This window comes from Cynocephalus volans, chromosome 4, assembly GCF_027409185.1.
Source record: "Cynocephalus volans isolate mCynVol1 chromosome 4, mCynVol1.pri, whole genome shotgun sequence".
Classification (NCBI taxonomy): Eukaryota; Metazoa; Chordata; class Mammalia; order Dermoptera; family Cynocephalidae; genus Cynocephalus; species Cynocephalus volans.
Genome location: NC_084463.1, coordinates 113602990 through 113615721, shown reverse-complemented (window position 1 = coordinate 113615721; position 12732 = coordinate 113602990). Strand labels below are relative to the sequence as shown.

General features: G+C 37.8%; 1 protein-coding gene across 8 annotated transcripts in view; it reads left to right on the top strand.

Moving 5' to 3' along the window:
- Window positions 1-3225: 3225 nt before the first annotated feature.
- Window positions 3226-12732, top strand: part of BTBD10 (BTB domain containing 10) — an 85413-nt gene continuing 75906 nt past the window's right edge. For all 8 annotated transcript variants that reach the window (XM_063093754.1, XM_063093750.1, XM_063093755.1 and 5 more), the window contains exon 1: window positions 3226-3384. The gene's annotated coding sequence lies outside the window, so the exon portion shown is untranslated. The remainder of the gene's footprint in view (window positions 3385-12732) is intronic.

Genomic DNA, 12732 nt, shown 5'->3' with positions numbered 1-12732 from the left:
GCTTATCATCAATTTTTCAAGCAAGTATTCAGACAGAAGCCTATCTTATCCTCTGCTTGAAACAATCTTGCCTTAGCACGCTATAATGTAGACAACCAAAGGAACTTATTTGCTCATTGCTTCTATATGAAACCTCTATTTCTGTAATGGCCTCTTTGGTGTGTGGATTGATATTGTGGAGGAAAGACTTTCATTAAAGGTTTGAAACTTAACCCATGCAGTTAGTCAGCTGGCATTTACAAATTATTGTGCAGAGCAGTATTATGGTCTCAATCAATGCCATTACCTATTACACAATATAGCTGTTACCAATGCTACCACATTAATATTTGAAAGGTTAATCTTATTTAAGCAAAGTTTAGTGGGAACTTTTATTGGGTTTCTTTCTCTTTTTCTTTCTTTCTTGAAGAATAACAATGAAATGAGCTCCAGGCCTTGTCAAAGTAGGGTTTGATGGTTTGAACAGATTCAGGCACGCAACAGTTTTCATATTTTGTCTGAAATCATTCACTAATATGATTCTTCTATTGTTTCTTGTAAAACTCCTAGAACTTGGACTTGAACTTGTAAATCAGGCTAAACAGAACATCTGATTGGCCTACAGAAGGATTAGAACCACTTTTTTGTTGTTTTTTATTGTGTTGGGTTTATTTGTAGGGAGAGTAGGGCAAGCCTAATGAAACTATAGAATGCACAAATATATGGAATAATATATAAGTAATATGTATCTAAAGGGAGATCATGGAAACTCTATAGTGAAATACCAGAGTCTTTCCTTTGAAAATGACAGCTTCTATTTTGATATAAGAAAATTATTTGTTTGACAGACCTCATTAACCATAACTTGGCCAATAGAATTACCTCCTTTGAGCATAGCTTATGGGACAAAACTTTGATAATAAATCAAGATTGGTGAGGCTTTTGTTGTTGTTTTGTTTTTCGGCCTGAGGATTTTCTTGAAGTCTCTCCATGAGATTACCTGTCAGTATCACAAAATCCCTATTAGATTGCTCTTTTTAAACATCTTCAAAGGTTATTTGTCCGGAGCCAAAGAGCCCGGTCATAGCCTGCCCAGGGTCATGAAGCCCTGCCAATAGCCCTCTGACACTAAAGATATAAATGCTGTGACCTTTCCTCCTTTTTCTCCTTCTTACTGCTTGCACAGCCCTAGGCGTAGATCACCGCTGCTTTGCTTTAGATAGCTGAGAAATGTTCCATTTCCTGGAAAGACTTGCCCTGTGATTTCTCCCAGAAAACATCTGCATACTTCCTTATCTGCTGATTCCCTCCTGCTGTCTACATAAGCTGTGACCTTCTGGCTAATAAACGAGACTTGATCAGAATACTGTCTTGTCTCCATTTCTCACGTCTCTTGTCCCATCCAATTCCCACTCCCCCCTCCAGGGTCTGCATTGAATATCCCGCGGGTCGGGACAGTTATTGGCAATTTCCAATTTAGCAGAATTTTGGCTATACTAATAACTTGGTATACTAAGACAATAACCTTTGTTTCCCTTAGATCTCTGACACCTAAGTTTTCTTAGAGGAGGAAGAGCATGCTCACTGTCTTTTAATTGTCTAGCTCAACTTGCTCATCTCCTTAGCATAAATATTCGTTAGGAAAACACTTTGAGTATCACACATGGGAGCCAAGGAATTTTCTCTTCCGAACTAAACAGAGATTAAAGGTTTTTCAAGGGAGTTCTTTCTGCCAGATCTGTTTTCATACCAAATTACTCAAACCAGGTCCTCTTCCTCTTTGCTTCCTCCCCTTGCAACGCCCCTCCCACTCTTCAAAACCGGAGAACTCTTAAATTTCAGCTGAAAAGTCACTCCTTGGTGGAGACTTCCACAACATCGCAGTGTTAGATAAAAATTATCGGCGGTCATTGCTTTGCACTAACTTCCTGTGCTGGGCCCCAACAGACCAGACTAAAAATTAAAATGGAGTCACCCCCGCTAAGTTCCATGTCACTTAGGTTGTGGTCTGACTTTCGGAGAAGTCAGGAGAAAGAGATAGCAGCCAATTTCTCAAGCAGGCCAGTATTCGTCTTCTATAGGTATGATAATGAAGTTCCCTCTGCTCTAATTCTTACACAAAAGAGATAGCAGGAAGCAATCTGATGTTAACTAGTCAGCCATTTTTCTATTGTTCTGTCTTCCTGCTCCCACCTTACAAGGAAGGTAACTTTGAAACGACCAACCCACTTTTTGTTTCTGCTTTCATCAGCCTTTTTATGTCTATAAATATAATTAACCTCCTCTGCTAGGCTCTTTGGAACACTTATTCTATTATCTGGAATAACATGTTGCCAGATTCTAGAATCACAATAACGCAAATCGAGATCTTTAACTAAATTTGTTGTAATTTTATTCTTTGACAGCAGGTAGAGCCAGCCGGTTCCTCCCTCTCTGTTCCCACAGCTCACTGCCAGCAGCTCGGCTTTTATCACAGAATAATGGGATTATCTATTTTCATGAGGATCTTGCCCCCAGGGTGTGAGTTTGAGGGCGGAGACCATGTCTTTTAAATTTCATCCGTTTTTATAATCCAGCATTTGGCACATGGTAGGGATCAGTGATGCTGAATGCCTGAAACTCTATCACTTGGCTTTCTGTCCACAAGATCATATCCTATCCAGGTTATTCTCGATGTTCCGTAGGCGGCCAACGTGCAGGAGTTTCAGCTGGCACACCTGTTCCCGCCAAGCGAGAGTTTAAAAATAAGCAGCGGTGGAAGCTGAGGAATAGGGAGTGTCCCTCACGACTACCGCCTCTCATCCCAGTCAGTCCATGCCGGCTTGTCGCCGGCAGAGACGACTTTGGAGTCTGCTCTGTTGAGGGAAACGCTTTCCCCAAGCAAACTTGATTTCCGAAGGTATTTCCCCACCTCTGGGCCACAGACGCTCTCAGCTCGTTTCTAAGGGGGATAGGAAGTCAAGGGGAAAACGTGGGGTCCTAAGGTTTGGGGGTAGATGCTCGCAGCCACTCAACCTCGAGGCTCACTGTCGATGCGGCGCGCTGATGTCCGGGAAGAGGGGTGGCGTGGCACCCCGACTCAGCTCCGCCAGCCCCCAGGCTGAGCTCACACTCCCGACCGCCGCTCCCTCAGCTGCTCTTGCACTCGGTGCCCCGCCCACCCCGGGCGGAGAGCCGCCGTTATCGCGAGAACGCAGCTAGCCTTGCCTCTTTGGATTGCGAGCTCTCGCGAGAAGAGTCTGAGGAGCCGGCCTGAAACCTGCTCCGGCGGCTCTGGTAACCGTAACCGCCTGAGTGGCCTCCTTCCCGGCCACCCCCGCAGGGATCCGGCTGAGGAGGAAGCGGAGGTGTCGCTGGCCTCGGCCTTTGCCTTGATCCTCGCTGGACATTCAAGGGGGACTACAGGTTCGAGGGTGACTGGACTCAGCTTGGGGAAGTCTGTGGGGGCGGCGCAGGAGGCTGGGCTTGGCGGGGGCTGAGGAGGAAGGGGGAGATGGGCGAATCTGGACCTGAGAGCCGGGCAGCTGTGGCGGTGGTCTGGGCGGCTGGACCCTCCCAGAGGAGCGTGGGTGGCGTTTTGGACTGCAGCCACGGGCACCCAGTTTGGACAGGCAGGGATGGGACTTGGGTTTCGAGGGTGCTGCTTTTGGGTTGGGTGTCCGGAGGCCTTTCCCCAGGCGATACCCTCATCCCTCCTTTCCAGGGCTGAGTATCTCTATGCCTCACCCCTTTCTTGTCATCTTTGGCTAACGCAGCGACATCCTGAGGAGGGCGCATCACAATAGGGGATAAAATAGTAGGTAGTCTCTCTTTGGGTGAAGAGGCGAAAGACCCCAACAATGTGCTGCGTGGTTTTATGCTCTAACAGTATCATCTATGGTAAAGCTTTGTTTTCCCAAAACTTTTACAGAAAAGGTTCTGATTTCTTTCTTCAGATGCAGGTCCCCTAACTCTCCCGATCTTTGGGGACGGGGAGGGGAGAGGTGAGACCTCGTTTAGTCATTTGTTAGTGTGGGCCATTGTGACCGTCCGTGGGCCTCACAGATTTCCTACTTCTCTTTTCTCCTCACTATTTTGAGTCCGTGATGAAAAGTCACTAGTCCACACATGCTGAAGATACAGCTTCACTTTCTTGTCACTTTCTGCACTTAGCAAATAAAATTATTTTACAGATGTTTTTATCTTTAAGTCTTCGTGATTTTTACTTAAATTATTAATCCGAATGAAGCAGCGCAGTATATTGATTTTCTTTGGACAATTGGGTTTCTTTACCCTTTGTTTCCCCCCCCCCCCCCCCAGATGTGAACAAAGTTTTTTAGAGAGGGGGTTAGGGATAAATTTTGAAGGAGACTGTAGAAATCGGAGTAAACGATATAATAAAGAATGCAACCATAAGGGCCAAAAGAGTTTCTGTACTGGAGAGCCCATCCAGGACTAAAGTCCAGGCCTTGAAACTGAAGGCTCTAGTTGTCATTTGAATATAAAGCAGAAAGCAGGAGATAATTCGTGGGAAAGAACTTGATAGTGGATTAAGACTGATAAAAATAATGTATGAGGAGAATTATTTTTGATGGTGTGAATGAGTTTCATAAATTTCCCTAACATTTCTCAGAGTTTAAGACCTAATTGCTGTTCTTATACATACAGAGAGAGCAGGAAGGGAGGTTCTGAAGCATGGAGTGTTGTGAGAAACCACAGAGTAAACAGTGTTCAATCAAGGAGAGCTTTTAGTATCTCAACAATGATTTGAGTTCTTTTACTTTTTTCTCACTCCTAAAAGTGCTTTCAGATGAACTTGTTCTGCTCTCCAGTTCAGGAGCTCTGTTATACGTCAGAATTAATAAATTTTACAACTGGAAAAAAAAAAAGGTTTAAAGCAAGTGTGCTAATTAGTTTGGAATTTCAAACTTTAGGAGTACTTGGGAAAAATATCAAGTCTAATTGAAACCAGTGGTTAAGTTCAATAGCTTTTAAATACAGTGGGACAAACTGAACTAGTACTTACTATTAATATTTTAACTGTGGAAATGACTGAAGAAAAAACCTCTTCGTATTTATGGTTTAATAACTCAAGAATTCCGAGCAAAGCTGATTTATAGGTATTTTTATAGGGAAATCGATTTATTTAGAAACTCTCTTTCACTTGTAGCTAATATATAAAATTTAATCCAGGAGACACTGTACAGTCCATCTAAGGATTTGAATGTTTATTGTTTGCTATGCCATCCCACATCGTCTTCCCAGGTATTGACTTTTACTGGAAGAAATAGATCTCTTGGATTTTATTTCCTGGCAGATGGAGGGTTGGAGGGGTTTGGCAATGGGATGGAGAAAATGTGATGTGAAGCAGGTAATATTGTACCTCTTCCCTACATTGTCTATTAAAAGGTTGGTTTGGGTTAATTAGTTTTTCTTGCAAAAGGGATAAGTACTTTGATTTTATTTCTTCAGTATTTTTAAACTTAGTGCTCTATACATGGTAGAGCATAATGACATTTGTAGAATCGCACCTTGTGAATTAAACCTCATTTTCCCATTAATGTGAAGTACTTTAATCACATAATCTGATTCATCCCTAGTTGGGCTGTGGGGAATGGGAGTTTTAGATGTCAGAACTAAGTAAGAAGTGGTTCTTAGGCATATGGAAGGCAAAGTAAGGGTCCTCACTGGAGGTAAGGGTGAGAGAGGAGGTTAGGTGAGGGAGAGAGTTTTGAAAAGTAAGAGGAAATAGTAAGTACCCTTTTGTTTATTGTGCAGTTTTAAAAAGAGGTCTGCCTTTTATAACTAAATTTATCATAACTCATTCAAAGACTACATAGAATAGTATTTTTTAATCAGGACTGCTTTGGGAGTTTGTAGACTTGATTTTCTTCATTTTAGTCTTGTCTTCTCAGGTTAAGCTAGCGAATATCTTCTTCATCAAATCCTGCTTCTCTGTGGAATAGGAGATGAAAGAGGAGGAGATATGTATTCCGTTTATGAGGTGTTGCTCTTTGAGAGTTTTAAAAACATTTCTGAGGGATTTGTTTTGTATTTGTAGAGATTGTGCTTGTTGAAAGGGGAACCGTCAGTTTCCTCTCCTCATGTTTCTACTGTGACTCATAAAGTAGGATGTTCTCTCTTGGAAGTAACTTTCCCCCTTTTTTCAATCCCCTGTGATACCTTCCCAAAGAAGGATTAGGTGAGACTGGGAGAAGGTATGGAGTATACTTTTGCTCAGTGTCTTCTGGTTCTCTCTTTAGAATTACCAATTCTTAGGAATAGAGATTCATCTGTATGGTAGCTTATCTGACTAGATTGGACTCCTATGAGGGAGAAGGAAATGAACATTTCCAGTTCTAACTGGGTACGCTTAATTTACAATCAATGTAATAAGCTTTTTTAGCCATTAGTTTAAGTTATATTTTTATCCTCATCCATGTGACTCCTTTATTTTGTTCTTGTTGGTTCTGAACTGAAAAGGGGAAAGAGGTACAGATTTTCATTAATAGAGGAAGAATATTAAAATTTCCCGCACTCTTTAATAGAATCTTTATTAGGATTCATGCTAATGTTGTGTTTCCCCAATATGGGTTGCTCTGGTTTATTTTGGGATCCTTGAAACTGACATCTACCTAACTAAGAAGGTAGCAATCTAAAACTCAGAGATGAAAGGTGAGCAAGCAAGAGTTCAAGGAAATGCTCTCTAGGAGAGGATTAAGAGGTTGGTAACTGTTAGTTGTAGGCAATGATGATACAGTGAGCTGAGTATTTGAAATAGTAGAAAGTTGAACATAAAGAGGAGAGATTTTATGTCAAATATGTGACCTTATGTCACAGTAGAATTCTGAAGATTGTAAGATATCTTTGCCAATAAAAGTAACTTTCTTCACCCTGTTAAAATAGTTTAATTATATTATTCTGTTAAAAAATGAATGTAAGGTATCTGATTACATGGTACTTATTTTTATCTTCGTAGTTGAAATGAATGATCTATTGGTATTTGGTCACAAACTGAAATTGACATTTAGCATTTAGCTGGAATTGAGAGTCTGTCATAGTGAATCACTGAAGTATTTGATTAGAAACTATGAATAATACTTTTGTAAGGATATTTTAAGTTCGCTTTTTTTTCTCTTTGGCGGCTGGCTGGTACAGGGATCCAAACCCTTGATTGACTTCAGTGTTACAAAGTGATGCTCTAACCAGGTGAACTAACTGGCCAGCCCCAAAGGTCATTGTAAGTTGTAATCATACTTTTCTGCTTAGAATGCCTTATTTGAAATCATTTAAATTTGAGTTTAAAGCCCCCTGTTAGCTCTGTGACATTAAAGTTACTTAAACTCTCTGAGCCTTTGTTTCCTCACGTGAAAAATGTATATAGAACACAATTGTCAGGGATTTAAGGATGAAAGGAAATAAAATACTATTAAAAGTGCCATGTAAGTAGTAAAATGTTGTATGAATATGAGTTGTTAGTACTTTGTTTTGTGTATATGCTCAGAAAATATCATCTTGGCATTATTTCCTCTTCTCCCCTCTACCAGTGGTCTTGACATCCATCAGTTAAATTTATGTTCACATTTGGAGGGATCAAATTCAAATAACTATTTACAGCCTTGTAAATATGACTCTTCCACTGAAAATTACAAAGATTTTTTTTGCTCTTTTTAAAATTTATTTATTACAGTAAGCATTGAACAATAGGAAGCTCCCTTTCTTGTTTTTCATGTTGGCATCTATTGACCGATACCTAGTATTCTATGTAATTTGAATGCCAGGTAGAAAAGTCGACAAAAGGGAAGAAAGAGTAGATTGAAGAGAGAGATGGTATGGCTTTTTAAAGATCGTCTGTTGGGATACTGTTATCTACTTCTAAAAAAATTTTTTTTAATTTTTATTAATGTGGATTATTTCCCTTTAAGATCTTTGACTATTATAGCTTCTAGCAGATGAGTAGAAAATTATTCTGAATTTTCTAATTGTAGACTACATTAAATGTCCGCTTTAAAATACAGTTTAAAGCTCAAGATACCTGAGAAATACTCTCAGGTGCAAAATTATGCAACAAATGTTTTTTATGATTTTCTCATTTTCGGATGGGCATACAAATAATGCTGAATTATTTTAGAGGTAATTATTCCATTCAGGGCAGCTTGTTTTATGCAGTGCAAGCTTGACTTTGATTTTTCTCATGTCTAGAAAAGCAAACAGTACAATCTGCGCTCCTTTCAGCTCTTCATTTGTTCATTTAGAATTTTCCTAAAGAAGACTGTAACTTCCTCTAAAATGTTAACTGTGGCACATTCTTGTTTCTTTCCTGTTGAATTTTCCAAAGTGCCTGAGTTTCTATTTTAAAAGAGAATATTTAGTTCTTAGAGACTAGTGGGATTAGAAAACCCTAATACTGAAAGTACTTTATTTATTTATTTACTTTGTGGCAGGCCTGTACAGGGATCCAAACCCATGACCTTGGTGGTGTTACCAGCACCACGCTCTTCCAAGTGAGCTAACTGGCCAGCCCCGGAAACTACTTTAAAATCATTAAGACTTTAAGCTTTGGAAGAGGAAACTGAAGCACAGATCAAACCTCTTAACTGATTTTCATAAAAGGTGATGACTGCTAGTAGTAAGGCTGAGACTAAAATACAGATCCCCAAGTCTCCTGATTCTGAGTGGTTTATTCCAGTAACCCCCCTAGTGGATTGCATGTACTTCTGGGGGTGTATGAAAAATTTGTTCATTGTGCCCTATGAGGTAAACAATAGAACTTCTACTTATATTTATTTTTACTGTAACCTCCTTTCACTTTTTGTATGTATGTACTATATACATAATACTGTTGTAATAGTATTTGTGCATTATTTATAAATGTACTTATATACGGCTGCATGTTATTTGAACTCAAAACATGTTAAGAAAGGGAAAAACTGCTATATTTTAAAAGAAAAGTGGTATGACATCTTTGATCATCTTTGCTTCCCTAGTGAATGATGTTATTTGACAGTAGCCTTGAATGGTTGTTAATTTTTCTTTTTCTTTTTTTTTGTCGTTTTTGTGACCGGCCGCCCAGTGAGTGCACTGGCCATCCCTATATAGGATCCGAACCCGCGGCGGGCTGCGCTCCCAGCGCCGCACTCTCCCGAGTGCGCCCACGGGGTCGGCCCAAATGGGTGTTAATTTTGAAATTGTTTTACAATTAGTACTTTGAAAAATTTCTCAAAAAATAGATTTCTTTGGAGTAATTTCTTTCTGACTATAAGGGTAATGTACATTGTGTGCAATTTGGGACATTTAGCAAAAGGGCAAAGAAGAAAATGGCACCATAGTCCCATGACCCAATGATAGTTGCTTCCAGTCACAAATACAAGGGTACTTCAGAAAATTCATGGAAAGAATCTTATTATCTCTTAATTCTATTTTTCCACAAACTTTTTGAAGTGCCCTTGTATATATATGTACATACATACGTATTACACACACTCAAAATTGGGATCATTCTGTAAGTAATAACTTAAAATTTTTATTTTGAGAAATAAAAAGAGAATTCAAATAAGACACTTAAACCTAGATTTAAAAATCAACATTTTGTTATATGAGTTTGTTATTTATCTCACAATCTACTGTTTTCACTTAAGAATTTGTTGAGAACTGTTTTCCATGTCATTATATTCCTCAACACTGCAAGAATATATTTAATCAGTTCTCTACTGTTTGATATTCAGTTTCTTTATTTCTCTCTCTTTTGAACTATAAGTAATTGATAAACGTATTTCTTAGGATAATTTTTTGAAAGAGTTCTTGTGTGAAAGTATATGATATCCTCTCAGTTTAACAATTTATATTCTCACAAGCTTGAGTACCCATTTTCCCAGTACTTCAGCCATCACTGGTTATCAGTAAAACAACCCTCTGATAGGTTAAATATCTCAGATTTAACTTGGGTTTTTGTATTACTAATGAGGTGGAATGTTTCTTTTTTTCCCCTCATTTGGCCATTAGTACTCCTTTTATAAATTGCTAGTTTATGAACTTTGCCCATTTTTTCGTTATAGTGTTCAGAGTTTTAAATATGGATTTGTAAATATGAGGATTTACATTTTGAATTGTAATATTTTTATAGTTTGCCATTTAAATTTTTATGTGATCTAATCTAGTGCTTCTTGAAAGCTGATCTGCAGTCCTAATTCTAATCCTTAATGAAGTTTTCAGTAATCTTTATTGAAAATGTTAGTATAAGGTGGCTGGCTGCACATTCCTGTTTCTTATACTAGCAGTCTGGCTTGAGGGTGTTTTTCTTTAACTTGAAGCTTAGCAGTTCCTTCTCTTCTGAGAATCAGATAAATATTCACCTATATATTTTCTTCTTGACTTTTTATGGTTTTATGCTCTACTTTGAACTTTTTAGCAATCTGGAATTTGGGGGCAATAAGATGTTAGGAATAAAAGTATCTTCTCCTCAAACAGTTAACCAATTAATGTTTTAGAATCTTACCTATCATCTATCTTTCTCTCAGTAGTTTGAAATGTTACCACTCGCACTTTGCATTTTCTGGGTATAGCATTTTGATGGGCTGTGTATTAAATTTGAGAATTAATATAATACGGTGGAAAAAACAGTTTGACTGTAGAGATGTGTCTTTGTTTATTTATTGGTTATGTGATGATAAGGCAAGTGTAACATAATCCCTTTAAGCCAGTTTCTCAGTTTTTAAAAAGGGATCATACTTTGTGTCTTGTAGGATGGCTATGCAGATTAGCATAGATAATATATGTGAAAATCCAATTTATTATTAAAGGTCTCCTGAAGTACTTGATAGCATCTTGCCCATGTGCTTTCATCTGCCTGAAAAATCTTATCAAATATTTTGCTGTAGTTCACTTAGTACTGAAGCACATCTCTAAATCTTGTGGTATGCCTTAACCTTATTCTTAAGAAATCCCTGCTGATACCTATTGGTCATTGCTTCCTATTCCAAATGAAGTATAGGTGGTGAATGGTGAATTTGAGTGACGTGGCAAACCCTTTTCATTGCTATTAAATCTCCAGTTGTGTATGTAGTATACATCTACTGTTTCCTTTAAAGCAAATCAAAGAACCATAAAATGGCGCTATTTAGAATATGGTAGTAGTAGGCCTTTTAGTTTTATTTATTTATTTAGAATATGTAAATCATTATGTGGTTCAAATATCAAAATTATATAAAAAGAGTACTCAGAATTTTTGCTTACATCTCTGTTGCCTTCACCCCAGCCCCACCCTGCTACTACAGCTAACAATTTTTATTAGCATCTTATTTATTCTTCTAGTGTTCTTTTTGCAAAAATAAACAAATCAATGTATATTTGTGTTTATGTATATATGTATTTATTTTATTTTCCGTTTATGTCATAAAAGCTAGCAAGCTGTATACTACTTGTTCTGCACCTATTTTTTTGTTCCACCTGACGATGTATCTTGAACATTAATCCAAATGAGTTACATAGAGATTTTTCTTATTCTTTTTGATGCATGCATAGTATTCTGTTGTGTGGATGTATTTAGTTTATTTAGTTAGCCCCTTTTGATGCATATTCAGATTGTTTTCAGTCTTTTGCCATTACGAAAATGCCACAGTGAATATATTTTTGAGTATTTTGTTGAGTATTTGTGGAGTTGTGTCTTCAGGGTAGATTTTTGGAGGTGAGACTGGTAAATGTATGTATAATATTGCTGGATATTATAAAATTCCTCTCCACAGGGGTTATATCATTTGTACTTTTTATTAGCAGTGTATGAGAGTACAGAGAATTTTTCTCCACAGCTTTACCAACAGAATGTATGGTCAAAATTGGAAGTGTTAAATTGCATTTCTCTTATGAGTGAGGTTGAATATATTTTTATATATTTAAGGCCATTTGCCCTTATTTTTCTGAGAATTTCCCGTTTCTTTTGTGCCTTCTCTATTTGGGGGGTGGGACAGTGAGTTGTCTTTTTCTTTTTAAAAAGCTCTTTATATACTATGGAATTAGCCGTTTGTAATTGAGGCAAAAATATATGTTTTTAAATTTTTGTTTGTTGTTTCTGGTGCTTTTTGCAATGCAAAGGTGTTTGTTTATACTTAGTCAAATACTGGCTTTTCCTCCTTGCAGATTGTAAGAGAAATCACCCAGTTTTTTTCTAGTATTTTTATGATTTCAATTTTTACATTTAGATAGTTGATTCATTTGGAGTATACCCTGGTATGTGGTGTGAGATGTGGATTTGATTTCATGTTTTCCCAAGTGTTTATCCAGTTGTACCAACACTGTCTATTCGTGTCTGTCATTTCCTCAAGTGATTTGAGATACCACTTTATCATATATCACATTTCTTTATGTTTTAGAGGTCTATTTCTGGACCTTTTATTCTGTTCTGTTGGTTGGTTTGTCTGTTCATGTACCACAGGCTTTTAGTTATTGAAGTAAGCCTTAATTCAAAGATCTTTGAATATAAGAAAACACTTTTTATTTTATTAAAATGGAACACTACCTGTAGTACTAAGATACAAAGATGTGTAAAGCTTTTTTGTGAGCAAGTATCTTGTCTCAGGGCAGATTTTAGATTCCTTAAAATGAAACATTTAGAGGAAAAATAACTTCTGTGGTGGAGAAGGTTCTGATATTCTGCATCTAATTATGCTGGCAAATATATAGCTACCAGCCACATGTGGCTACTTAAACTTAAATAAAATGGGAAATTAAAAATTCATTTCCTCAGTTGTAGTAGCCACATTTCAAGTGTTTAACAGCTAA